This window comes from Propithecus coquereli, unplaced genomic scaffold (assembly GCF_000956105.1).
Source record: "Propithecus coquereli isolate 6110/MARCELLA unplaced genomic scaffold, Pcoq_1.0 Scaffold533, whole genome shotgun sequence".
NCBI lineage: Eukaryota > Metazoa > Chordata > Mammalia > Primates > Indriidae > Propithecus > Propithecus coquereli.
In genome coordinates, this window is record NW_012151208.1 from 1047490 (window position 1) to 1074712 (window position 27223).

General features: G+C 45.3%; 1 protein-coding gene across 1 annotated transcript in view; it reads left to right on the plus strand.

Moving 5' to 3' along the window:
- SLC24A3 (solute carrier family 24 (sodium/potassium/calcium exchanger), member 3) overlaps positions 1-27223 on the plus strand; it is a 461500-nt gene that overhangs the window by 242322 nt on the left and 191955 nt on the right. The window lies entirely within an intron of this gene.

Here is a 27223-nt window from a genome sequence, read left to right on the forward strand (position 1 = left end):
GTTTTATGTATGACATAGAGTATATCCTGGGGATTTAGCTACACCCCCTTCATTTGGGGGGAGCTTTTCTGAACTTTAACCTCAAATATAGTTTTTAAAAGGGGAATGGAAGAACCACAGCCTTTGATCCATTACGGTTTGGCTTGTCCAGCTCAGAAAGCTGCAGAGGGCCCTGTATGTGGCTGTGCCCCCAGTGACCATCAGTGTTTTTCAGCCCCTGCTGCGGTGAGGGTGAACATTTCTACCAGCTGGAGTCTGGGCCTGTGGCCACACTTAGGCACCGAGTCACCCGAGAGCTTTTACCCTCCAAAAGCACTGTGCATCCTCCTCTGTGTCCAGTGGATAAGTCCAGGCTCACCAGGCCATTCTAACCCTGCCCAGCTTATTCAAATTATTTGACAAGGAATTGGGAACCAAGAGCATTTAGAGGGCAAGAGTTGTCTCAAGTTCATCTGCATCTCCCAGACACAGCTCAGTGTCTGGCACAATCATCCCCAGTGTCAATCAACTCCTGTTGACTGAAGGAACAAATAGATGGTCTTGCCAGCAGCAAGTCTCCTTAGAAAACAAAACACTGGTGATGCGCCAGCTGCAGAACTTTCTGTTTCTTCCTCCAGAAAGCCGCTCTGCCGTCCTTTAACACATTGTAGGTCTCTGGGAATTCTCCCATGCCGGGCTCAGTGACTGGCTACCCCCAAGTTGAATGATCAGAGAATCCGGAGAGTCCTGATGTGGGTTGTCTTAGTCTTCTGTGGCTAACAGATCTGCACACGTGGCTTCCTTCCTGCCAGGGTCTGATTTGTTTTCAGCACCTACACTAGGAACATCGGACTGGGGACGGAGCACAGGTTAAAGTCTTTCTCTTTACATGTTTTGCATGCAGCTCTTCTTGGCTTTGTAACTGTGCCACATCTGTGTTGACAGGAGAAGGCAGCACCTCTAGACTGGCTTTCCTGACATCTCCTTTAGAAGTTTCATACACATCTTATGTCCTCCGTCTTCACAGATATGGAAAGAACCATCCTGCTCTTTCCTCACGCTGGCTTGGACTGGCTTCCCCAAGGAGCAGACCCTGAGTACAGAGTCAAGTGTCAGTGCTTTATTTGGAAGGTGATCTCAGGAAGACTGGTGGGTGAATGGGCAAGTGAGACCAGAGCAGGGGAGGAAATCAAGGTTAGGTGTGTGAATAAACAGGTTGTTTTTGGGCAAATGGAGCTCAGTCCTGCTGGGGAGCTCTGGGAGATGGTGGAGGAGGTGAGGCTGCTGGTTTTACCCTCCAGCTCCCATCACTGTATGGCCGGAGCTGCACTGAGAGGCATTAACCCCCAGCTCTTCTTCTCTGTCTCACTGTCCCACCTGCAGGATGAGGGAAAGCCCTCAGGTGGAGAGTCTCAGACAGTTGCATGAGGACCACGAGTGTTCAGGGTATGCGGTTTGGCACACTGACAGCCCCAGCTACTCTTGTGCTTTGAAAGAAAATTCTAAAGAGCTTTGGCCCCAATACCTGCTCCTTCAGGGGACTTGGGTGAGCTGCTCAAACTTGGTGAGACTCAGTTCTTCCCTCTGTAAAATGATACATGGAGTCCACATTTCATATGGCGGTTGCAAAAACTAGGAAATGCGTATCAAGCACTTAGCATGGGCCTGGCTAAGAAAGCACAAAGACATTTGAGCCATTAACTGTGTTATAATCATACTCATCTTTTGTCACCTCTTTTGGACTGAAGTGTGTCCAATACCATGCAATGAGGTGTCTCCTGTATGCAGCAGAAAGTTGCAATTCCTAGGAGATAGGGACTTGGGTGTCTAGCCTTAAGATTGGCAAGGTAAGTTTAGTCATTTCATCTCTCTGTGTCCATTTTCTCGTTTGTGCTCTAATCACTGATGATTCTTGAAACTATCACTCATAGAATAACCACTGTATTCCGCATTGCTCTTTTAGCTTCCCAAACCCACTTTTACCCAGCTTGGCCTTCTTTCCTTTGGAACCACATTTCCATCATTGTACACAAAAACTGCCTGAATTTTAGTTAGGAAAAAAAAAAAAACTTGTGTCCAATTTGAGGTAGACTATTGCAGAAACTAATTAGGGACTCGCCTGGCAGGTTGCCTACCTGATAGGTGGTGGCATTCTCTGCTCTAGACTTGGTTCTGTGCCTTTGTCAGATTACTAGTGCATTTACCTCCTGATAGCCTGCTCACAGAGGAGTCCAGAACATTCTGTAGACTCCATATACCTTATCCTCAAACTCAGCTGGGGAGTGATTCTACATGCTGATCTCGTAGAAGGGAAAATTCCCAAAAGGCCAGTTGGCTTACCTGAGTTCCCTTGGTCAGTGGACTCAATCTAAGAGTTGGTTTCATTGTTCATGATTATCTGGGTCCTGGGAGACTTATCCTTCCTGCCTTTTGCTGTCTTCCTGGGAGGCTGAAACAGCACAATTGAGTTTATTAATGCCAAGAAAATGCCAGTAGAATTTAACAAATGTGTATCGACTACTCTATTTAATATAAATCCTCTGAAAATACTTTGGGTTCTTGACAGGGACATTACAGATGCTCGTTTTTCTCATTGCCTACCGTATGCTTGGACTTAACAACATTTCTTATGGCTGCATATTCACTGAAGGAGCAGTCACTTATGGAGCACATTCAAGGCAGGTAACAGGAAGCTGGAAATCAAATATGAATGAGAAACAGCCCTTACCTGTGAGGAGTTGCCAGTCCAGAAGAGGAAACAGATATTTTAGGTACTACTCTCAAGAGAAGGTGCTGCATGGCTACATCTTGGCCATTCATGTGCACACGGTATTTTGAAAGAGAGAATAATGCCATGACAATTAGTATTTATTGAAAAATTACTATGTGTGGGACATTGGTCTTAGCACTTTCCATGTATTCGTGCTTAGCTTTACACAACTTTATAAAGTATATGAGGCCATAGCCACAATCTTAGATGAGGAAATTAAGGCATAGCTGGTCCAGGGTTGTCTAGCTGGTAAGTGGTAGAGTTGGAATGAAAATCTAGGAGGTCTGGCTTTAGACCCTACTGAAGTCCATCCTACCAATATGAGAAGAATCTGATAGGGAGTCAGGAAAATTCAGAATGACTCCTATTCTTCAGTTGGGTGCCTGGAGAAATGGCAGTCCTGTCAGTCAATACAAAGCATACAGGACAAGAGTCTGGTGCAGGGGTGGGGAACCTACGGCCTTAATGGCCACACGTGCCCTTCTAGGTTCTTAATTAAATTCAGCCTTTTGACTGAATCCAAATTTTACAGAACAAATCCTTTTAATTTTATTAAGACATTTTTGATCGTCTTTTATATTTTTATTTTATTTTTAAAATGAACGTATTTAAAATACCAAAGAATAAAATAAGTTTCAGCGAAATAATCCTCTCAGATTGACCAACACAATTAGAACATTAGTAAGCCATAAGGGCTAAATGGACGGCTGCTACGATTGTGATTTAGGTCTAACTTCTCCCGCCTGACTGGCACATGAGGCTGGTTGGTGAGAGTTTACGGGGGTCAAGTACGCAAGTCCATTATCAGCTTTTGACAACAGTGCACTGTGTTTCTGTTTGAAGTGGAATTTGTGAATAGTTGCACAGCTCGACAGTATTTTTTAAAATTTGTCTGCTTAACAGCTCATCCTGTCAAAGAAGACCAAGAGAACACTGAAGGAAGAAAACAGATTTTTTAATGAGGATTGGGAATTGCAATATTATCTTGTTTCTGCTAAAGATAAGATGATTTGCTTGCTTTGTGATACCGCAGTATCAACATTAAAGAAATTCAATGCTCATCAGCATTGCAATGCTCATAAAGACCACAAATATTTTAAATTAGAGGGAGAGTCACAAAAGGTTGCATTGCAGATATTAAAAGATGAAAAGCAAAAGCAAAGACAATTCTTTCGAGCAGCAGTTGGACATGGAAATAATGTCACTGAAGCAATTTATAAAGTAGCTTATCTACTTGGGAAAAAAGAGGAAGCCATTCAGTGATGTAGAAATTGTGAAAAAAATGCATTGTCAAAGTTGTAGGATGCTTAGACCCCATTTCAAAGTACAAACAACTGCCTCTTTCAAGGAGAACCATAACTGAGTGACAGCATGAATTAGCCCTCAACTTACCAGAACAACTTCATGCAATACTTCAAAAGGAAAATATATATTAATATTATTCAATCACTTTGGATGAATCAACTGATACTACTGACTTGGCACAGGTTTTATACTTTATTCAGGTTATAACAGAAGATTTTCTTTGCTACGGAGAGTTACTTTCTTTGGGCATTCTTGTAAACAGAACATGGGGAATAGATATCTTCAACAACTTTCAAGATAAATGTCGTAAAGTTGGACTGAATTTGGTAAATTTATTGAGTGTATGTACAGATGGTGCACCTTCCATGACAGGAAAACATGATTTATAGCACAGATAAAAAAAAGTATTAACAGATCCAGATGCTTTCGTTTCTTTTCATTGTATCTTGCATCAGCAAAATCTCTGTGCTAAAGCTACTGTTTTAAGTGACACTTTGCAAAAAGTTGTAAGTATTGTTAACTATATTCATGCAAATGCAACAGGGCATTGTCAGTTTCATAACATGCTAAAGTTGAAAGATGAGGTGTTCAGTGTGGATTTTCCAAATCATTCTAAAGTGCATTGGCTATCATAGGGACAGGTTTTAGCCAAAATTTTATCTCTGCAAGAACAGATAGTTAAATTTTATAACGAAGAAAATCAGCCATGTGAATTATCGGAAGAACATTTCTATAGGAATGCAGCATTTCTGTGTGATATGTCAAATCAAAATGACTTGAATGTTCCTTTGCAAGGTAAAACTAAGTCTATATATGATATATGGTAAAAAAAAAAAAAATCCAAGCATTTTGAAAAAAGCTGCTTTTTTCAAAACACTTCTTCTCCCAGTTAGCAAAGGTCATTGATGAGCAGGATGATATATGTGAATCATTTGAAGAATCCACAGCTGTTATAGACCTATTAATTGGAGAATACAAAATGTTCGCTGACTTTGAGAATCCTGACCTCACACTCAAAGTAGCATTTCGGGCTCACCTAGTTGGTATCACCAAGGCACCTAAAGAACTACAGATGGAATTGATTGAGCTCTCAGTAGATGACATTTTAGTTATTGTCTGATGCTAAGAAAGATCCAATTGAAATATGGAAAAATGCAGTAGAATACCTATGCCTTCGGCAACATACTCGAAACATGCTTTCTTGCTTTTCAACCACTTATTGCTGCAAATCTACATTCTCTTACCCAAACCAAATCAAGACATTCTTAAGATCACAAGTGACTGACACCCATCTAGAGCTGTTGTTCCTGGCCCACTACCTATTAGGGACTGGGCCTCAGAGCTCCACTACCCGCTCCCCAGTCCATGGAAAAATTGTCTTCCATGGAACTGGTCCCTGGTACCAAAAAGGTTGGGGACCACTGATCTAGAGGATCAACTGAAACTGTTGATCCCCATGCTGCTACCAAATATTCAAATGCTTTCCAACATAAAGCAGACACAACGAAGGTATTAAAAGGTTAGTTAACTTTAAAATCAACAAATAGCTTTTATTTTTTGAAATTATTGAGTATATAGTAGTTAGATTTTTACAAAATAATGTACATTTTAAAGTATATCCAATTGAAGTTTCTTGAATGCAGCCTTATTTGATTATAGCTAAATTAATGCAACCTTCCAACATGAAAAGGGTCCCCACCCCTGGCCTAGTGAGTAGCTCCCAGGAGGGGGAGAACAGAGCGAGTCTGATTTGGAGTAAGTGGAATTAGATGTTGGCAGGACAACTGGGAGAATTTCCAAGGGGACTCCCTGGGGAGGTCAGGAAAATCAAGTCAGCATTTTGCTGCACCCAGAGAGAGCCCAGGGAGCATTCGCTGGGTAACCTTCCCACACAGCACCCTCTTCTCACAGTGGATGCGAGGGCCTGCGCTGTTTGGCCTCTGCCCAAAGGGTTCTCCTTCGAGCTCTGAACCCATACTTTCGGGCTCCTAGACCTAGCAAACACCTCTTCCTGGAAAGACACAGGCTCTTGAAGCGCCACACTTCCAAACTGACCTCTTGACCTATCCTCCAGACCCGGTCTTCTCCTGGGTTCCTGCTCCAAGAGCTTCTTCCTTTCCCCTGGACTGTGCCGTAGCCCACGTGACTTCACTCCCCTCCAGTGTCCCTGCACGCAGCAGCAGAATGATCCTTCAACAACTTAAACCTCACTGGCACCTCACTTTAAAAATATATAAATGGCTTCCTGTTGCTCTCAGGGTAAAGACTGACTGACTCTTCTAACCTGGCCCTCCCAGTCCACCTGGCCCACCTGGGCTCCTCCGCACCTAACCTCCTCTCCCTGGTCCCCAGCCCTCTGCCCTCAAGCCTCACTTTCCTTCTCCAACTGCATCAACACCAGGCGTCCTCCCTCCGCCATGCTTCTCTGGGCTTTCCTTCTTCCTGGGACAGTGGTCCTACGCGTACCCTTGCTTTCCTCTAACCTCCTTGCCTCCCTGCTAGGCCAGGGGAGGCACAGACCTCCTTTCTCAGGCTCTTAGAGTCCCAGGTAGCTCTTCCTGCTGCTCATCACGGTTGAGACTTTGCATTCACTAGTGAAATTAAATCACTCTACTCACTCGCTCCCCCACTACACAGAAGCCGCTCCGTATCCCCGGCGCCTAGCCATTGGCAGGCATAAAACAGGTGCTCAACAAATGTTATCCAAATGAACGAACGAATAATTGATGTAATGAATGAAGCAACCCTGGGATAGCCTTATTCTATCCCATTTGAGGATTGTTCTTGCTTCTGTGAGGACAGAACCTATACCTTGCTGAAATGTTCTGGGCAGTGACAATCCTTCTGCAGAAATACATCCTCCAGCTGTGACTTGGCGGATCTCAGGGAACGACTCTTGGACAGGGCTTGAGAGCACCCCAAGCACGTGACTCAGCCCCTAGGAGGCTGTGCAACTGTGTGCACTGAATTCAGTCAGAGGATTTATGATTCAATGTGAAGACCAGCTTAGCAGATGGAAAGGCGCTGAGTCAGAGCACTGCGCCATGGCATCGCTGAGGTCTCTCCCTCTCAGCAACGGGGCACGGCCAGCACAGCCTCTGCCTGAGCCTACATGTCGACTCACCTCCTGTCTCCATAGTTCGGGTCTAGGCTGTACGGCAATAAATAACCTACTAATGATTAGCTTGTTTCCCTGTAATTAATGACTGCTGAGGCCCGGCAAATCATGGCCAGTGATCAGTCTTGATGCATTGATCAAACTGTCCCACTGACCACAGACTCCAGAAGGTAGCCGCACTTCTGCCTTCGCCAGCAATTTTCCTCCTACCCACCTCATGGAGGTTGACATTTAACAAACAATTGCTGCTTGGCAGATTTTTGACTGAGCCTGGATTCCTAAAGCCGTGGGAATAGGGACAAAAAAAAAAATGTTCTTTGCAATTGAAACAAATGGAAACTAAATTTTGGAAGCAGTGGACACAAATCACATTTCAGTGGATGGTGGGGTTGTGGAGTAGTTGTGGTGTGTATGTTTTAACCAAACCTAAATTTAGGGTTTAGAATATTTGGCAAAATCTTAAAGATAGGTGACATTTTTACTAGCTGCCCCAGCTATTTTTTGTGCCCTGAGGTTAAGTGATGTCCCAAATGCCCAAAGGAGCTGCCTGCTTTGCTGTGGACACCAGAGTCGTTGCAGCTGTGAGCAGGAGGAAAGCCTGTGGGTCTACACGGCCAGGAGGCTCCACCAAGGGCCCCAGGACTGAGCATATCTGGTGGCTCAGCTTCGAGAGAGGCTGCCGTGCTAATAGCCCAGCTTTCAATGACTGCGGGACCAGGCTGGGGCCGTGTTGCTAGGGCTCGTCTCTGGCTGTCTTCTTGGTACCATAGAGAGCTGAGGGAGCTAAGAACAAATTCCATGATGGGCTTGAATATCCACGAGAGAGGCTTCTGGGAACTGAGGTCTGGCTGGTGTTTAAGGGTTAGCTGAAAATAAAATGGCATTGAAACATACTGAAAAAAATAAAAATAGAATTTCCATATGACCCAGCAGTTCCACTTTGGGGTATATATCCAAAAGAATTGAAAGCAAGGTCTTGAAGTGATATTTGCACATTCGTGTTCATAGCAGCATTAGTCACAATAGCCAAGAGGTAGAAGCAACTCAAGCGTCCACCCGTGAATGTGTAAACAAAATGTGGTACAGGTTGAATGTCCCTTATCCGAAATGCTTGGGACCAGAAGTGTTTCAGATTTTGGATTTTGGAATATTTGCATATACATAATGAGATATTTTTGGGATAGGACTCAGGTCTAAACATGAAATTCATTTATGTTTTATATATACCTTCTACATACAGCCTGAAGGTAATCTTACACAATCATTTTATGATTTTGTGCAAGAAATGAAATTTTGACTGCATTTTGACTGTGACCTATCACATGAGGTCAGGTGTGGAAATTTCCACTGGTGGCATCATGTTGGTGGTCAGAGTTTCAGATTGTGGATTTTCAAATTAGGGCTGCTCCACCTGTGTATCTGTACAAGGGATATTAATCAGCCTTGCAAAGGAGGGAACTTCTGAGTCATGCTATAACACAAACGAACCTTCAGGACATTATGCCGAGGGAAACAAGACCACCATCAAAGCACAAATACTATATGATTCCGCTTATAAGAGGTCTCCAAAGTAGTCAAATGCGTAGAAACAGAAGTAGAAAGGTGGTTGCCAAGGGCTGGGGGGAGAATGGCATGGGAGTTGTTATTTAATAGGTGCAGAGTTTCAGTTTTTCAAAATGAGAAAGTTGTGGATAGTGGTTCACAAACCATGTTAATATACTTAATAGTACTGAACTGAGCATTTAAAAATGATTACAACAGAAAAATTTATGTTATGTGTATTTTTACTACAACTAAAAAGATAAAAATTAAAAATAAACCTTTTATGAAAAAACCTTACTGAAAGATACTCAGTCTCATCAGTTATAAGCAAAAGTGCAAATTAAAGCTTCCCTGGCCGGGCGCGGTGGCTCACGCCTATAATCCTAGCACTCTGGGAGACTGAGGCGGGAGGATTGCTTGAGCTCAGGAGTTCGAGACCAGCCTGAGCAAGAGCGAGACCCTGTCTCTACTAAAAATAGAAAGAAATTAGCTGGACAACTAAAAATAAAAAAAATTAGCGGGGCATGGTAGCGCATGCCTGTAGTCCCAGCTACCCAGGAGTCTGAGGCAAGAGGATCGCTTGAGCCCAGGAGTTTGAGGATGCTGTGAGCTACGCCGACGTCATGGCATTCTAGGCACTCTAGCCCGGGCAACAGAGTGAGATTCTGTCTCAAAAAAAAAAAAGCTACCCTGGATGCCATTTTTTCTGTATCATAGTGGCAGAGATCAAAAAGTCACTAATTCACCGTGTTGGCGAGAGCATGGGAATCAAGCACTCTCGTCGTGGCAGATGGGTGTAAATGTTGGTATAAGCCCTTTGGATGGTATTTTATTTCTGTCAAAATTTTTTAAATGTGCATCACTTTTACCCATCCATTCCCCTTTTAGGTGTTTATTCTCCAAATATCCTTACCCAGGCATGCAGAGAAATGTGCACTGGGGGACGCTGCGGACACTGCTGCAGCCTAGAGGTCCGTCACCAGGCAGTGGGTACGGGAGTCAGTCCCTGACACCCAGTCAATGGCAGCTGGATCGATACGCCTACACAGAGAGATTTCCGAGACATGTTAAATGCAAATAGCAAAACACAGACCACTGTGTTTAATTAGTTTCCATTCACGTAAAAAGAAAGGCTGTATTTATGCCTTAGTGCTCGATACGCTTAGGAACACACAGGCCAGGGATCAAGAGACTGAGCATCCTGGTTGTTCCTGGGTGACCAGGGAACTTCATTCCTTCTTTTCCCTTTGAGGATTACTTTTCTAAAGTGTGTGTTACCTATTCTTAATAAATACATGCATACCTAATACATCCATCCAAACATACATATGCTTTTTTAGAGTTGGCTATGATGGTGAGTGCCCCAGCCACGCCGGCCTCACAGCTGCCAGGAGAGCCACAGCTCTGGGGGACCAGACCACCAAGATGCACCCACTTCCAGAAAACACCTGCTCCAGCTGTCTTACCTACATTGCTAGAATCTCAACAGAAAGAAAACTCCCATTCTGGGAGAGAGGGAGGCCCCTCCAGGGCAGAGAGAGCCCTCTCCAGTAGAGACAGAGCCCCCTTTAGTAGAGAGAGAGCCCCCTCCAGGCAGCTGGAACAAACATTTGTTATCTTACACTGTTGTCCCCAACACCCGATTGCCTTCCACTTCTGGGGTTAGCCCAGGTGGTGAGCCATGGAGAATGCCATTGGTGGACACTCTTGCTTGCGAGGGGTCTAGTGTAGGCAGGTGCAGAGTCAGCTGCCATGTGAGGGGTTGAATGGGCGTGGTGGGCAGGTGGAGAGAGTTGTGGCTGCAGCTGAGGGTGCTGCCCCTGTTCGCTCACCACGTCCTCCCACCTCCCACCTAGGCTTAGCATGCCCTTGCTGACCCAGGGAAGGAGATCCTCCCCTCTAAGCATGGCACTAATAGGGGAAACCGACTTTATAAGGACTAAAAATTATCCTTATCATAATGAATCATTCCTAAATTATAAGACCAGCAAAACAGATCAGTGTTTGCTGAGGGCTAGGAGTTGACTACTAAAGAACTTGGAGGGTAATAGGACTGTTCTGTATCTTGATCGTGACTGTGGTTGAATGAATGAATGCCTTTGTCAAAACCTATAGAACTGTACACCAAAAGTGGTGAGTTTTATTAAATGTAAGTTTTTGAAAAAGTAAATAAAAATTTCCAAAATATCTTCCTGCTGGTAAGATAAGTGAGGAAAATAATTGTTATCATGTGGGTGGCGTCGGCTCAGGACTTCAGCCCTCCATTTGGGGGCCGTGGCCCAAGGCTCAATGCACAAGCTCACCTTTGGGAACACGTTTTCAGTTCGCATTGGTCTCCCTCTCCCCATCCCCAGCTCCAGCAGCAACACTGACTGAGTTGTTCTTGTGTCCTCTTTTATTCTCGTGCACTCTGCTGATCCAATGTCTTCATCCTGGGGACCACAAATATCTAATAAAAGAAGTGATCAGGTATTTCTCATGCTGAGGCTGAAATGGAGGGGAACATTTAGGTTGCACTGATCCTCTGCCAGGCACCCAGGTCCTGCAGAATCAATAAAGATGGGATCCTGCATAAGGAGCCTGGGAATTGAAATGCACCAGAAGCCGTGTCCCGTGGGCTTGGAGGTAGCCATGGTCAGGTTCTGTCTTTGCCATAGAGCCCTGCCCTTTGGGATGGTGGTTAGAGGTACAGACCCTGGGGTCAGTCAAACCCAGGATTGAGTTCTGGCTTCAAGTTCTTGAACACAGTTACTTAAATGCCTAAACCTCAGTTCTGTTCATCTATGAAATAGACGTAATAATAGCAGCTTCTTCATAGGAGAGTTTGGAAGATCTGTTAGGTAAATGTGGAGCATTAACTGTTTCCTTATAACCTTTCTTTGGCATCTCCCATAGAACCAAGTGCTCAGAACACAGGGATGCTAAGGAGATGCCTCTGGATCTGAATTTCATGCCCTGTCATGTGACGAAGAGGGGTTCAGAGACTGGAGGCCCCAGTGCCGTCAGGAATCCTTGTTTCCTTCAGAAGCAGGAAGAGGCCTCTATGTTTTTTCACCACCTTCATTCTCTCTCTTTTTCCCTTCATACTTCATTGTTTTCTTTTTCATCACTCTCCTTTCTTCACTGCGCTTTGACTGAATCTGATTGGTTTTCTTGCACCAGAATTGATGCTTTCAAACAATAATAATGACAACCACAACAATAGCACTTCACAAATTCCAAAGCAAAATGCCTGTTGCCTGGTTTGGTCGATGAGGAAACTTAGGCTTAGAGGAGGCACAGGACTCATCTGTGCCTCCCAAGCTAAGGCGTACTTGGTGGACCCCAGGCTTTCTGGAACACTGAACCCCAGATTGTTGCACAATAACATCATTAAAAGCCATCAAGAAATGCCATCTTGAATTAATCACAGCCCCTAAACCTAGTCAGTCACTGTGGGCTGAGAAGGAAACGACAGAGTCTGTACACCACACCAACTGCCCCGTGAACCGGACACTCAATTCTAGAAATATTTGCTGATCCCCAAGATACTGATGCCACTTGGAGGTCATGAAGCTTGGTTCCAAGGCTTTTTAGAATGATGTTTCTTTGTGGTTAGCTGCTGCTTCAATTTTATTGTCAAATTCCCTACAGAGTTTTGTCTTGTTTTTTTCTTGATGAGCCTATACGTGTGTGTTGTTTCCTTCTTCAAATTTGAACCAAATTGGGAGACGTGTCAGTAACCATCTCTGCATGTCACCACATCCTGAACAAACCCAGAGTGATGGGGGTGGTCAAGGGAGACTTCATTATGCTATGCAAGAGAAGAGTTAGCATGTCCTGGGTAGCGTGACGGTTATTGTTTACTCTGGCATTTGTCTCCCAGTCACAGCTGTAATCATGGGACCTCAGATGGGGCTCAGTTCCCTCAGCTGAGCCAGGCAGGGGCGCAAGAGCAGATATTTTGCAGCATGGACTTGGCCCTTTCATACCAGCTCCACCTGCTCCTTGCTCACCTTCGAGGGTTGCCCCTCCTGCCTCCTGACTCGAATACTCAAGACCTGGCCTGAGAAGTTAGGAAGGTGATCCTTTATATTAGAAAATAAAACAAAAACAGGGCAATGCTTCATTAGAGAACTTTGTGTGTGGGGTTCTGTTCCCCTTCAGACCGAGAGAAAGATCTAAGGAATTGCCTTGTTCCATAAAGAAGTGAGAGTGGAAACCCAAACCCACCCATCCTGACTGCCTCCCGGAGGAGAGGACATCCTAGGACTCTCTACTCTTCGTGACAGGTGCCACCAGGAGATGCTTCTTCCTAGAATTCTCATTTCAGAAGTCCCCATAGATGAGTCCGATTGGGAAACTGGCCAAACTACATTTCCGCTTAGTTAGCATTAAGCAGAAGCACAGGTTGAGTGTCCCTTGTCCAAAATGCTCGGGATCAGAGGTGTTTCAGATTTTGGATTTTGGAATATTCTCATATACATAATTAGATATCTTGGGGATGGAACCCAAGTCTAAACATGAACTTCAATTTGTTACATGTACACTTTATACACGTAGCCCAAAGGTAATTGTATACAATATTTTAAATAATTTTATGCATGAAACAAAGTTTGTGTACATTGAACCGTCAGAAAGCAAAGAGTCACTATCTCAGCCACCAATATGTTGGTGTTCAAAAAGTTTCAGATTTGGGGCATTTTGGATTTAAGATTTTCAGGTTAAGAATGCCTAACCTGTAGTTCATTTAAGCTGTACTTACTGAGATCAATCACAGAATAGAAACCTGGTTACTTTTTAGTTGCTTTTTTTTCTTTTTCTGCACTCAGGAAAGGAAAGCTGCCCTTAGAATTTCTGGGGAAGGCACATAACCTAATATAATTCATACATTCAAAACTCCTACTGCCTGTAATTTCTTGAGACAAAAGGGTATCATCAGCCAGGCGCGGTGGCTCATGCTTGTATTGCTAGCACTCTGGGAGGCTGAGGTGGGCGGATTGCTTGAGGTCAGGAGTTCAAGACCATCCTGAGCAAGAATGAGACCCTGTCTCTACTAAAAATAGAAAAACTAGTTAGGCAACTAAAAATAGAAACAAAAAATTATTCAGGCATGGTGGCGAGGGCATGTAGTCCCAGCTACTAGGGAGGTTGAGGGAGGAGGATCGCTCGAACCCGAGAGATGAGGTTGCTGTGAGCTACGATGACACCACTGCACCTTAGCTGGGATGACAGAGCAAGACCTTGTCTCAAAAAAAAAAAAGGGAATCATCATATCCCTTAGGGTATCATTTGTCTTCCATGTCCCTTAGCACAATAACAACCTACTTGATGGACAAAGGCAGCCTGAGCTTCTGGTCCTTCTGGCTCTGGCCGCTCCCCCGGCCCTGTGGCACTGCCATCACATGCAGGGCACCCCCTGCACCTCCTCTATCCTCCTGCTCATGTGTCGAACACCTCTGCCCCCCTCTCTGCTCACGAGGATGGGCTCCCAGAACTGTTCCCAAGATGAGGACTTGTGTGCAAGTCACTTACTAATACTAAGAATGTGCTGATCAGGGAGTGGGAGGAGGAAGAACCAAATCAGGGGTGTCACCTCGGCAAAAGTGCCCAGGACGCCTTCCCCCGACCCCACAGGCAGCTTTCAAGTGTGAATTCTGTCTTTGTGATGCCCCAACCCCTGGCAAGGGAGCTGGGCTTACACACACCTGCCTCCATCAGTGATGAGTTGAGGGACCTGGGCAGGGGAGCAGGGACGTTCATGCCCAGGTTCTCCTGGAGGTGTCCTAGGGCCCACCCTTTGAAGAGGAGGTGCGGGTGCTGGCTGTGGGAAGCTGGAAGCACACCGAAGGGGGTGCAGGTAGAACTAGCAGGCTGGGCAGATCCCCACGTTGTCCACCGTGCACCGATCTGAAAGTGCCAACTGCGAAGATAGGTGGCTTTGAGAGTATTGCAACTAGAGTCTTCTGGCCTTGACCAAGTCATGCGTATTCTTCCTTGATCTCTGCACCAGATGGTTGCTTTAAGCTTATCACACAGCATTGTGGAAAAAAGCCTGGGCTCTGGAGTCAAAGGAAACTGGGTTTTAGATTTGGCTCTGCCACTCAGGAGTCATGTGGCCTGGGGCAGATTATTTGAATCTGAGTGGAATCTCTGCAGCTGTGCAATGGTGACAATTCCACTTACCTGCCAGCATGTTGGAAGAACCATTTGAGACAGTGTGTGTGTGGCCTGGCACCAGGGTCAGCCACCACCCCTGCTTAATCCATCTAGGTCTGTGGTCACTAATCTTTCCCATTCTGAGAGCAGATGATTCAGAAAGTTAATGCTATAGTAGAATCCTACTCACTCGTGACTTTTCTTAAACTCACTTTCAAAAAATATATTTGTTTTTAAAAATGATTTTATATCTTCTCCATAAATAAACATGGATATTTTTATAATAACATTAAAATAATCATTATTATAATCATTAACATTACAAAAGCTTGATCTCATATCTAACATCATCTCACGCATCCCTGGAGGCACAGCAAGCACCTTCCAGGCTTTCCCTGGTGCTCACGTCCCGTACAGAAAGAGCTGTCCAACCAAAGCCATGGGACTTCAGGAGCCCGAGAGTTCAGGAAGCAGTTAAGAGTATGGTATTTCTAATCTTTCCACTAATGTTATATACGTCTGACTGACGATGTCTGACTCTAGGCATGGAATTATTTTTAGACCCTGAGGTTGCTTGTGGGGCTGGTGTGTAGCTCTCTAAATTAAGTGGTTGGTCTGTCCCCGTTGCCATGGTGACAGGAATCAGCACAAATCGACCAGGTGACCAGCTAGATGGGGAAGCATTACAGGTGTGAGCCATTCCTTTGCCAGCTGTCTCAGTGACTGTCATTCCCACCCCCCTGGGCTGGTCCCAAGAGCTGTTATCATCTCAGATCCCATCTCTGACACCTCTGTTGGGACAGCCTGAAGACCATGGGACCTGGTCTAGTATGCTTATCTTGGAAGATGCACATGATACGGTGATGGTTGTTAAAAAAAAAAAAAAGGCCAGGTGCGGTGGCTCACGCCTGTAATCCTAGCACTCTGGGAGGCCAAAGTGGGTGGATCGTTTGAGTTCAGGAGTTCGAGACCAGCCTGAGCAAGAGTGAGACCCCGTCTCTACTGAAAATAGAAAAGAAATTAGCTGGACAACTACAAATATATAGAAAAAAATTAGCCGTGCATGGTGGTGCATGCCTGTAGTCCCAGCTACTTGGGAGGCTGAAGCAGAAGAATTGTTTGAGCCCAGGAGTTTGAGGTTGCTGTGAGGTAGGCTGACGCCACGGCACTCTAGCCCGGGCAACAGAGTGAGACTCTGTGTAAAAAAAAAAAAAAAAAAAAAAGAATAAGAAAGATAAGCAAACAGGGTAAACATCGCCTATTTACTTACAGATGAGCAAAGCACCTGTATGGAGTCAGCACTCAAAATTCTTGTCGAATGAATAAATGAATAAGCCAAGTACTAACACCGTGCTATGTAAGAATCATATGCCTACTTCCTCAACCAGCATTACTGACCTCAATAAAAAGGGTAGAATAGTCTGGAAATGTGAAGTGCTTGTGGGATGTAACGGGGTGAGTGGAGGAGGTGGGGACTGGGTAAGAGCAAGAGAACCTGGACCCTTTCTTAGGATAAGAGGATGGATCAGAAAATGGGGACACTTAGAGTGGAGGGGGCAGGAATCTGGGTTAGGGATACAGCGGGCTAAGGGCGAGTCAGGCACACACCTCTCAAGCCAACCACCAACTCCCTCACTGCCGTGAGAGAATGGCTCAGCCCTCCACACCCCAAAACAGCAGAGGGACCACGCTGCTGCCAGCCTCTCTGGCTCATCAGAGGCCTGGTTTGGAGGAAATGCTCTCTCTCAGGCGTCCTTGCTGTACACTGTATCTCTTGGCCCTGGGTTCCTTGGCCCAGCTTGCCACATTCCAAGTCAAAATAGCTCACGCTCCTCCCAGGCAGAACCCAGCAGGCTCCCCAGGGCCTGGGGTGCGTAGAACCGTGTGGAGGGAGAGAGGGTCTGCGGCTGGTGGTCTTCCTTTGGACGGACATCTCTGCACTGCTCAGTCTCTGCCACAGGCCTTCATGCAACCAGCAGAGATGCTGCCTATGTCATCTGAATACTGAGACCCTGGGGTAGCCCGTCTGCAGTACTAACCACCCAAACCAGTCATGCCCATGGAAAACCTCTTAAACGTTTAGTCCTTGTGATGCAAGAGAGCAAAATCTCCCTCCAGAAGTCAAGTTGAAAGTTCTTCAATGGAGGAGTACTCCTGCAGTAAACCAGCTCAGTCCACCAGGGAAGAGCTTTGCAGAAACGAATCCTTGGGGCATCTCAGCAAGGATGCCAGCTTCCGTCCAGACTCGTTCCCTTCCAAGTGATGGTATCATCTGGGAAATCAACTTCTTATTAAAACATAAAACGTTTCCAGAATCCCTCTTCAAACTTCAAAGGGAGATTTGGGGGAAGGAAATCCTACCCAGTTTTAACTATTGCAGGGATGTTTGGGGTGGGGGGAAGGGCACATCGTTTCTTGACATTTAATCCCAATTTTGCTCCGTGCTGTCAGTTTCCAGGGCACAGTCTCAACTGTGGTCGTCCCTAAGTGGCCGGGGGCAGGGGGAGGGTGTCACCTCTAGCAGCTGGTATACGTTTTACATTTCAAAGAGATGCCCCATTCCTTTGAAGACTTAGAGCAACAGCCAACCTGGGGTGGGATTATCTGGGGTGGGATCCCTGAGGCAGAGATTCTTATGCAAGTGACATTGATGGAGAGTTCTCAGGAGAAGGGGAGTGAGAGAAACAGGCTCAGGCAGGAAAAGGAGCCAGCAAAGTGGCCCACGGAGACCATAGGGTGTACATGGCACCGCAGAGCTGTCCACCTTGCAGCACGGGCTGGTCCTTGTACCCTGGTATCACTTATTGCTCTTGGAGAGAGGACTTAATCTTCTAGGCATTTCTGGGTGAAGGAACATGCACTGGCCAAGGGCAATTCTCCAGGGAAGAATGCACTGTGAGCTGTTAGCAGACGACATTCACAGCACCAGGTGTTGGATGCATTAGCTCAGTGACGGGTTCCTGGGCAGGCCCCAAAAGCATCTGCAGGGGTACAAAGTAGTGTGGTTGTCCTGCCTGCACTTCATAGGGGACTGGTGGTACATGTCACCTTAACGAGGAAGTGACATTAATCCGTCTATGAGAGCTCACTTTCCTTTCCAAGCCATACACCTTAGCAGGTTTTAGACATGTTTTAGAGAGAGAGAGGGAGAGGGTGGATACATACGTGGATGTAGCTAGTCAGACACCAACGCCTTCCCCTGTACAGAGCGTTGCCAGCCACAAACGTAGCCACTTTGCTATTCAGCCAGGCTCGTTAAAATATGAGGGCATAAAAAGAGCTGATTTCATTCATTTAATGGCAGTACAGTTTCCCCTAGGAAAGGCAAGGCTGGCCAAAATGTGTGTGGTCCATACCTTGTGTGTGGAAGAGATTTTCAAGACTTGACGCCCCTGGACATGCCCAGTCTTGCCCCCGGCCTTTCACTGAGCTTCCTGCCCTTCCTCTAGCACTTGCCTTTCTGTTATTTGGAAATGGTTACAAAAAATTACAATCTTTTCCATTCTCAAACCCAAGTTGCCATTTTCTTCCATTCCATGTGGTTCTAATATCCAAATCCTCCACAACACTGGGAAGGGCATTCATTTGTCACCTGAGTCTGTTCCTACTTCCAGCAGACCAAGGCATAACCACACATTCTGTTCTGTTTGGCTCTTTGGACCTGAGCTTCCTGGTAAAAACAAGACCAAAAAAAAAAAACGATGTGATGGGAAAACACAGAAATGTCTGGAACGTGCTCAAGACCAGCGAAAACACTGTGAGAAGACGATCTCACTGCCGCCTCTCGGCTCAGACAAGTCAGACGTGCCTCTGGGACACCCCTGGCTCCCTTTGGCTGGCACAGGGAATGGAAACTTTGGCCATGAGTAGTTGTTTCTGCGGCTTCTCCACTGCCTGCCTCACCCCTTCTCTCTGACAATTTCCCAGAGCAGGTCCAGTCTAGCATCCATCCATCCTCAACACCACCAGCCAGCCAGTCTCAACGCAGCAAGGCCCAGAGGCACGCCGAAGTCTCAACAGAAACAGTGCTCTTCCACTGAGCAAAACCAGGCCAACGCGCCCAGGAGCTGACGGGCCATGCAGTGATGTGTGTGGCTCACTTGGGACCCTGTTATTTTTTAAGGGAGAGTATGGGGTGCTGTACCCATAGCCCAGGGATGTGGGAGACGAGTCGCTGCCCACCACCCACCCTCGAGCCTGCATTCGTGTGGTTTGGATCCCAGTCTCTATGGCGATTTAGTGCAGGATTCCTTTGGGATGATCAAGGGAATGTTTGTGGAAGAAGCAGCATTTGTGTGGTTCCTGGGTTAGCCTGGGTTCCCAGAAGCTGAGTGTGGCATGAGTGCTCCTGTGAAAAAGATGTTGAATGTGCTGCCTGGAAAAGCTGGCGGGAGAGCGTACAGCGTGACCAGGAAAGGTAGGAGGTCAGGAAGGGTGCGGTGTCAAGCAGAGCCTCGCAGAGGGGAACTGCAGCTTGCAGAGCCCTGGGTGCTGGCTCCTGTCTCGGGAAGCACCCTGGGAACTGGATCGAGCAAATGGTGAAGGGATCCCCGGGGAAGCAGACAGAGCCCAGACAGTGACTCCTTCAGTTCCATTCTAGCAACTCGCAGAGTTGACAGGAGCAATAATGGCACCAGGCCAGCTCTTCCCCAGTGTCTAAACCTCTCTCAGTTTTCAGCCGGCCTCCTTCACAAGCCCTGATACCAACTCTGCCTGGCTCTTGTGAGTTCCAGCACACCAAGCGCACACTGGGGTCCCGGCATCCCATGGTCTTAAATGTGGAAAGGATTAAAAGGGACCCTGAGGCACAGAAAGAGTTACTGCAGAAGGTGCCAACACGCTTTCCATCAGGATGTATCTCAGGCAACGGCAGAATCTGAGTCAATTTCTAGCTCATTCTTAGCCTATGACAAATGTCAAGACACAAGTAGACATTCCCAGCACTTAAAAAAGGCAAGAGTCCCGAACCAGTCCCTTTTTGGGTAGAAGGGGCTAGCACTGCTCCGTCTGACTAGGAAGCCCTGGATGCAGAAAGGTATTGGCCTCGAGGCCTGCAGTGAGGACAAAACCCCAGACGCTACACTCTCCAGGGTCGTGTTACTCCAGCCAGAGGCTCAGTAAAAGGCTAATCAGGAAATTGGCCAATTTAAGTCTTGGGTCCCATTCTGGGTTCTAATGTACCATGAAATTTAATGCAGTTCCACATGGTCTTTCAGATTCTGGATGCAGTCATTTCTTTGAGAAAAAAGTACAGTTAGGATTTGCATCGGCGTGTGTTTGTCTCTTTGAGCCCCGGGCGAAAGGTGAACTAAGCCGTGTCTAATGTCGATGCTGAAGAGGCTACCGTGGTGAGGAAGACAGGGCGCTTGACTTCAAAGATCAAGTGGATCTTCTTGCTTTGAGAACTGGTCCTTAGTTTCCCACTCAATAAAGCACAGAGCTCTCGGGGTCGCCATGAGGATGAGGAAAGATCATGTAATGGGAACGATGACATGTTAACACATTGATAGCTGCTTCTGTTTCCACTGGAGAACGTGGCTGTTTGTTGAAGGAGAAATGCAGAACCCTGGATCCCTCAGCTCCTTCCCACCTCCATGCCTGTCTCTATCTCCCTCTCCACCTGGATGTCCCCTCCCTTGCTCCGTAAACCCTTCCCTTCTGCAAGGCCCCACTCAAGTCTGACTCACCCCGTGCAGTCTCCAGTGGCTGTGTGGGCTCATGTAGATACTTTCCTTCGTGACTTCACTTACCACTCACTGTCTGGTCCATGTTAACAGCTATAGACTAGTTATAAATATGGTTATAGCTAAAGTTATCGTTTCAGCTAGAGATAAATACTGGCAGATTGCATCTTCCAAAATGACCACAGCAAGAATTCTAGGACCACATACTCTTCTAGAATCTTGTCCCATTCCCACCAAAACTCAAGAGATAGAGTCTACTCCCCCTTCCCTTAAGACTGGCCAGAACTTTGTAACTGCCCTAACTGGAAGAAGGCAGTGGCATTGTTCTGCATGACTTCCCACACCAGGTCCTGGGAGGCCATATGACTTCCTCCCAGCTCTCTCTTTCCATACACGCACATACAGCTCTGAGCCACTGTGTGAGGAGCCCCCATGCTGAGGACACCATGTGGCAAGGCCACACTGAGACAGAGAGGCCAAGGAGCCCCTGCTGTCCCAGCCCCCAGGTGTTTGAGTGTTTTCGGCCCCCGAGCCAGACAGGCAGTGAGTGTTTGAGCCGTCATGTGTTTCCAGATCCAGCCACTATGTGATTGCAATTGTGTGAGCAGCCGGTAAAGACCACCTACCCCAGTCAACCCCAAGAAATGTGAGACGTAATGATAAAATGTTACTGTTGTCTTAAACCACTATGTTTTGGGAAGGTTATTATATAGATACATATAACATACATACATACTGTCTTACTTCTGGCTGCTTTAACAAAGTACCATACTGGTTTATAAACAACAGAAGTTTATTTCTCACAGTCCTGGAAGCTGGGAGTCTGAAATTGCGGTGCCAGCATGCTCAGGTTCTGGTGAGGGTTGTCTTCTGGGTTATGGACCTCTGACTTCTCCTTGTGTTGTCACATGACAGAGAGCAGAGAGGGGAAGCAAACTCTCTCATGTGGCTCTCATAAGGAAACTAATCCCATTCATTGAGGGCTCCACCCTCACGAACGGATCACCTCCCAGAGGCCTCACCTCCTGATACCAACCCATTGGAGATTAGGATTTCAACGTATGAGTTTTGGGGGCACAAACATTAAGTCCGTTATGCATACACACTTATACGCTTACATACATATACATGTATTTGCACACACATACACATACATGTGCGCACACAGCATATGCTTACAGTACGTGCATGAATGTTACATACATGTATACCTATGAGTACATGCATGTTTGGGGATATAGCCGGACTTCCATCATGCTCCAATTTGTGTGTCCACATGTGTGTGCTGGTATCTGGCTTCCCCAACTGAGCTGTGAACTCCAGAGGCCAAGGCTGTGTTGTGTACTCCCTGTCGGCCTCCACCAAATTGAGAACAACACAAATGGATGGGAAAACGTGTGTGCACATCCATGTCCCTGAAAAGCTGATTACAGCATGTGACTGGGATCATAAACCAGAATCACTTTAGTCTGTGACTGTTTCTCAAAGGAACACTGTGTCCTGGGAAAGGACCATTTACCTGAGATTGTTGAGAAAAAGCCACGCAATTTGCTTCTGTGTCCTAGACTCCTTGAACGATAACACTGCTCCCGCCAGCCCTCCAAACTCCGGTACCCGACAGCGGTCTCTTGCAAGCTATTAGGCTGGGCTGGTTTCCTCGGTTTGGGATCCCCAGGGGGTTTGCTGCTTCCATTTTCAGATTCAAAAGCAGCTCTTCTGCGTCTCTCCTCATCTCAGTGTTACCTAGGAGATCAGAGATTTTTACAAGATAGGTTTGACGGTCTGAGCATATTTATTTGAGCTATGCAAGAAAAGTTAAACATGGGAGTCTCTCATAGAATATAATGATATTTGTATTAAAAAAATTGTCTCAAAAGTCAAAGGGTCATTTTCAAAAGAATTTATTTTAATCCGTTTTTCTCCATGAGTCTATATGAAGTGCCCTGAAATTCAGTGTTGTACAATATATGAGAAAAGATCAAAAGAAGTAATGATATTAAATGTTTTTCCATCCTTTGAAAGTCCGCCAAGTTATTTTGCCCCACCCAGAGCATGAACTTGAGCAGCTCAGCATGCCAAGTGACGAGCTGCAACCCAGCACCTTCAAGTACGTGGTCACCCAGTCCTTGCACAGGAGGGCTAGAGAGGAGGTGTTATTTTCCTTGATTAGCGTTTTACTCAGGTGGGCCTGAGATGTGTCCTGGTTCATGACAGTAAATATGTACATTTACATCTGGTTTCTCTGACGTCATGACCGAGGTTATTATGTCACAGAGTTGATGTTGCAGCCAGGGCCTCTGCATTTTTTTGTTTCCAAATAATTATATTGATTACTTTAAGGGTTTCTTTTAATCTCTTTTCAACTCCAGCCAACCATGCAATGAAATATAAGCACATGGGAAGGCACAAGATAGCCGATGACACAAACATATAAGTTCTGAGGGGGACCAAGAGTAATTGACTTATACTAGGGTTATGCTGGAGTTCTGATGCGAGAACAGTGTGAAACTTTTCCTTCTTACTTCATGTCAGCATTTCCTCTTTATTTTGAACGTAATTTATAGTGTTTATTATTTTTGTCCTAATTCAAGAACTAAGCAGAATTTTCCCTTTCTTCTTTCTTAAAAAACATTAAATGTTAATACATTTGTGGGCTTTCTGTGATGGCCAGACTTGGTCAAAAGTTTTGTTTGCTGCCTACCTTTCTTTCTTTTTTGTGAAGCTTCACAAATTTGTCTGGGTTTGAAAAGCATTTATTAAACACCTACCTTCTGTTGCCGTGAATTTCAATTTGCCCAACTTCACGTGGGACATCAAAATCTGACACTTAGAGGAAACATGTAAGAGATTCTTCAGATTCTAAAAGAAAGTAGAGCACAATTTCCCTCCCTTGGTTCTAACTGGCCTCTAATATCCTTTTGCCTTTGAACACACATGCTTGCCTCTGGGCCTTAGGGCATCACCTGTCAGAGACATTAGAACTGCCACAGATGCATGTTTGGAATGACCTGACCTTGAAAGGTTTACAGCTGAGGGCTTTGGAATGTGGCAGCATCTCTTCTTTATTCTCCTACTGTTCCGAATGCTTTTTCTGTCCGATCTTTGTCTTACCCATGTAAGTTGGTATGCAATTAGGTCACCTCCCAGGCCTTCCATCCTTTCTTGTCAGCCCATCCCAGTGACCTTAACCTCCCCAACTGGTTATTTACCACCAGGCCAGGCAGAGACTCAAGGCTGCATTAGTTCCATGAAGGACTTCATGTGGCCAATAGCAAGTTTAGGGAATCTATAACGTGAATTTGTTTTACTGTGAATTTTCTGCCTCATGTTATGATATAGAATATGTTCTAGAGGAAAGTGAATAAAACAAACAGAGACTGGTGGTGACACGAACCTCGAAAGAAGAAAAGCACACTGGGTGGGGGCTGAACCAGTTGGCTTTTCTTCTCTGAAAAGTCCTCTGTGTGTACAAACTATGGGAGACAGAGCTCAAACAGAAAGCAGCAATCTAATCAGGTTGGGGTATCAGATATTAGAGTTTAGAGCTCCCAGAGCAGCTGAAAATTGGAGGAATCTCAGAATAGAAGGAGTTACAGAGGAGGAGCCCTGAAATCTGCATGTAAATGTCCCTCAGATCCTTGAACTGTGCATGCCGGGGGAAGACTCAGGGCAGCGCAGGGGAGGACAACAGCTGAAAAGCTGAAAGTAGATACGTCAGCAGCTGCCAGAGCTGGGGAGACAAAGTGAGGAGGTCAAGTCCCCAAAGTCAAAGGGGCTTGATAAACAGCTCAGATTTTCCATTGAAATCCTCCAAGGACCACATCTGAGGACTAAGGGCACAATCAAAATAGGCTTTTGTTAGAACATAGCCTAAAGTTATCACAAGAGGTGACCCTCCAGTAATTCAGCCAAAGCCTATATTCTAAAATTAGATCAAATGAAATGATTTCAGGAATCACGCTTACCAGGACCCTGGAGTTCTCAGTTATTCTTTCATTTTAGGACTTTGTCAGCAAAGCCTCAGCATAGGGAAATAAGAAGCACACACGTCCCCATTCTCATTCCTGTAACCATGGTAGATGTCTACAGATCTAGGTGCTCTATCACACTGAGCGCCACCCTCCTCTCAAGCAACTCTTTGGTGAGTTTCTGTATACATCAGCTTATCACGTGAATTTTATCAGATCAATAAGCAGACATAATAACACGAGAGATGCAGCACTTGGGTCAGACCCTAGGTCATCCATCCAAACATTCTGTCTCTGACGTTGGCACCAAGGGAACTTTGAGAAACAAAAGAGTCCAAGAAGGTCGCAAAGTTCTGAGCACCACAGAGATATTTATCATAAATATTTCATTTTCTTTCATGAGAATTCATTAGTGACACAGCCGTGATAATCCCATGTGTTTAACAAATGCAAGTCATAGGCTCTTGCCCCTCAAATAGGCCTCCTACATGCTGCCATGTTTGTGGCCTCAGAACACTACATTATTCATGAGATCGCTGTGTTTTCTACAGTAGCTGCTGGTGCAGACACACGAGCAGCACCGATGCTGTGGTTTTTTTTATTATTGATAAAGAAATATGTTTCTAGTTCACCAAATTACATCTCAGTGCTCTGCCAGGCCAAAAGTCTACATAACTAATGATTGGGGTTCTTTAGTTCCAAAGAATGTCTGTTCCCTTCCAAGAGAAAAGCTTGTGGGATGCTTGTTTAAAGTCTCCTGCCAATATGGACATGAGATAAAGAGCTCCAAAGTGGAAACCAAGGAGCTTCTCATGGTGTTGGATCCACTTCAGCATCTCGAACAAGGAGCGAAGGCAGTTTCCCAACCTGCATTCAGGAGTGAGGTGGTTCCATAATGCTGTCTGGATTGCAAATCCACTGAAAATCGCCCATTGAGACTGTTGCTGATATTTAGGGGGAAATTCACCTGAATATGGATGAATTCTTTCTTTTCTGGAAAAACTAATCCTTATTGAAATACAGGGTGCAAAAGTGCAAAATTCCTAAATATAGATTTTATCTAAATATAGATTTTCCAGAAGTACCCCCTAAGGTACACTCAAGTATTATACAAGTAACCAATTATTATTGTGAGCAACTGGGGCTTAATTCCACTGGGAACTCTAACAGTGTAGAACACACCTCAGAGTTATCTCAGCCACATGGTAAGGGATCTGGGGTATTTATTTATACACCCACCTTTCATCAAAATTTGGTTGGTGGCTTCTCTTGGGAGAAAAATGGAAATCAGTTCTCCAGCGTATCCAACCTACAGTGTCTGGGCAGAGCACCCTTTCTCAGCTTTGGAGAAAGCCCTCAGGCAAAGAGACGCTGGCAAGTGCTTCGCACAAAAATGGTCAGGCCCGGGACTGTGGGGAGGGCATTGAAGTCTTGGGAAACACCCTCATCAATATTTCTCCTCCTCCATTATTTAATAAATTAAGGACAAAAATAGCTATCATTGGGTAGTTATTAATTCTTACCCAATTCTAGATACTGCATATTTCATAAGCATCATCACAATTAATCCTCATAATAACCACATAAACTGGTATTGTTTTTATTTTCACGTTTTGCACATGAAGAAACTAAGGATCAAAGAAGTAAAAGAATTTTCCCAAGGCCACAGAACTCATGAGTGGTAAAGGAGGGCTTCAAACCCAGGTCTTCAGGCTCTCATAAAATATCGGTTGCCTGAAGTAAGCAAATGTCACCGCATAAGCATTTAGCTGATCCAACTTTTCTCAACAAATTTGATTGGCAGTTTCTTTTTGATTGATAGTTTGACAATACTTGTATTGAAACTTGTTATTACTGTGACCTGGGGTTGTGTCCTCCTTCACAGATACGCTTTTTTTCATGGTCTTGTTTCCATTCACACTTCAACATGCTTGTATCTGAACTTTATTTCTGGTTTTTGAAGGAAAGGACTTTTGCCCTTAAAAGTCAAGAAAAAAGAGTCAATTTGCCTTTTCTAGTATGGTGGAATCAACATGCACATAAATCAGACCCCTGCTGATCAGTCCCTCCACTCATATTTGTGTGAATTTGGGCTGGCTACTTGCCTTCTTTGGGCCTTAGTTTACTTATCTGGAAATTGGGATAATGCTTTCTATGATGTAGAAGCAAATGAAAAAGTGATAAATATATATTTGAAGTGTTTGATAAAAATTGGTTTCATTCTTAAATTCAGAATAGTTAAGTGATTGGGATGACCTCAAGGAGAGTTGAGGGTTCCCTTCCAACCTAACCTTTCCTCCACTAAGCTGTTAATTCTTCAATGGTAAGGACTGTGCATCCTTGACTCAGGTTGAGCATGGTATCCAGCACATGGTGAGGGCTGAAAGAAAATATGTTGTGGGTTTATTGCACTATATTTAGTTGGCAATAAATTTTCCAGCGTCATTAAGACATGGTCCTTAGAACCAGACAGAAATACAAAAGATGATCTCAGAGCAGACTTCATTTACCTGTAACACTCAGCACCTCCTGTTGCCAGAAGCTCTCTCTCTCGTACTCCTGTGGCTTACCCTCACTGACTGTAAGATTGCCCTGAAATGTCTCTAAATCATTTCCAGGGACTAAATATTTAAAAAATTGGCCGGGCGTGGTGGCTCATGCCTGAAATCCTAGCACTCTGGGAGGCCGAGGCAGGCGAATCGTTTGAGCTCAGGAGTTC